The sequence below is a fragment of the Silene latifolia genome, chromosome 7 (assembly GCF_048544455.1).
Source record: "Silene latifolia isolate original U9 population chromosome 7, ASM4854445v1, whole genome shotgun sequence".
Lineage (NCBI taxonomy): Eukaryota > Viridiplantae > Streptophyta > Magnoliopsida > Caryophyllales > Caryophyllaceae > Silene > Silene latifolia.
Genome location: NC_133532.1, coordinates 49,774,244 through 49,776,254, shown reverse-complemented (window position 1 = coordinate 49,776,254; position 2,011 = coordinate 49,774,244). Strand labels below are relative to the sequence as shown.

The following is a 2,011-nucleotide window of genomic DNA, read 5'->3' as shown; positions in this document are numbered from 1 at the left end:
ATCGACTGACTTGAACAGGAACAGTAGCTTTTGGTTGTCGAACTTCAGTCGATCGACCGGGTATGTCAGTCGATCGACTGATATACCTGGTAGACGCCTTTTTCTTTCCTTTGTTCGTTCTAGCTTTGTTTTGACTCGGTTCCGGCTTATCTTTTTCAGGGGTATCCTCAATCATAGCAGGCCCCTCCAGGGTAGACCCGCTCCTCAAAGTGATGGCATTAAGGGTCTCCTTTTGGTCGGTTTGAGTCGGTAAGTGTCCCGGAGCTCGAGTGGTATTCTTGCTAGCCAATTGAGCAATTTGACTTTCTAGCAATTTCATCCCGGCCTCTCTAGCTTGGGACTCCTTTTGCAGCATATTCTTCAACTCAGCAAACTCGTAAATTTGAGTTTGTTGCTGCTGCGGCACATAGGGAGGTTTTTGATATTGTTGTTTGTGAGGGGGCACATAAGCCTGCTGCTGCGGCTGGTGTGGAGGTTGAGTCGGATTCAGGACATTCTGACTACTCCACCTCAGGTTGGGATGAACATTAGGCTCATAGTAGGTGTTTGTCTGCCTATAATGTTGAAAGGCAGCACAAGACTCGAAGGGACTAGGACAATTTTCAGAGACATGCCCCTCGGCTCCATATCTTCTACAGACGAAAGGACCGTCTGAAACAGCATTAACATGGTACATCCCTGCTTTTGAAGCTCCTCCCAACTCATATTTGTCAAACCTTGCAGTGAGAGCTTCTAGTGCAGCTACAGAAGAAGATTCAGCAGCTCTCCTTTGATTTCCCCTGGAATTCCCATATTCAGCCTTATGAGTGGCCAAATCATTAATGATCTTCCACCCCTTAGTCTCTCCCATGTTCTCAGCAAATCGGCCATTGGCTGCAGCATCCAAAATAGCCCTCTGATCGTCATACAACCCGTTATAGAACTGATTGCAAAGACTCCATTTTTCGAACCCATGGTGCGGTATGGTTCGCACCAGCTTCTTGAAACGGACCCATGCTTCATGAAAGTTCTCATTAGGTCCCTGTTTAAAGCTCGTGATCTGAGCTCTAATGGCATTCGTCTTCGAGGAAGAGAAGTATTTCTTGTAGAATGCCAAGGCCAAAGAATTCCAGTCGGTGATCCCATGAGCGGCTCGATCCAGATCTCTATACCACTCCCTCGCAGCATCACGGAGTGAGAAAATGAACATAGTCTCCTTTATCTGGTCCTGGGTCATGCCAGTCGGTGGGGGTGTAGAGCAGCAATAATCGATAAAAATCTCTATATGCTTGGCTGCATCTTCATTTGCAGCTCCCCCGAACTGGTTTCTTTCAACCAAGTTGATATAGGAAGGCTTTGGTTCGAATTTTCTCGCCTCCCCAGGTAGTTCGAATCCTTTGTAGAGATTCACAGCTGTCGGCTCTGAATGACTTGCTATAGTTGCTTCTTCAGCCATGACTGGAATATCTGGAGATGTAACAGTCTCAGCTGACGAAATAGAAGCAGGAGATGTAGATGGATCTTCCTCGAACAGCTCGTTCTCGTAAAAGCTTGACAGAGTACTCAGCTCTTCCTCTGTCGGTAATACCCTTTGTGATCGTCTCAACTCACGCAAGGATTTCTCGATCTCAGGATTGAACGGTATTAGTTCACCACCCTGTGACCTGCGCATAAGAGGAAACTACAAAAAGAATATAAGAAAAGTTTAAGGAACTGATGTCCCGTAAACTTAGAAAGACTAAATAAAAACAACTAAAAATTAGAACAATTGACTCCCCGGCAACGGCGCCAAAATTTGATACCCGTCGTTGTGAGTACCAAAAATAAGATTTATAATTTCCTATTAAAACTAACCTAGGCTAGTGGTAACAGGGTCGAACCACAAGGAGGCGAATGTAATTTCTAATTGTCTAATTTAGTCTAAGGTAACGAAAGTGGGGGTTGATTTGATTTGGTCTATACTAATAGCAATAAAAGACAACAAACTAAATAAACAGATAAAACAGATAAAAGAAGGGGTACTAGGATGGTC

General features: G+C 44.7%; 1 non-coding gene across 1 annotated transcript; it reads left to right on the top strand.

Moving 5' to 3' along the window:
• The first annotated feature begins 947 nt into the window (after positions 1-947).
• On the top strand, positions 948-1,054 carry LOC141593384 (small nucleolar RNA R71). The gene has a single exon (XR_012521472.1). It is a non-coding gene; the product is annotated as a small nucleolar RNA R71 (small nucleolar RNA).
• The last annotated feature ends 957 nt before the right edge of the window (positions 1,055-2,011 follow it).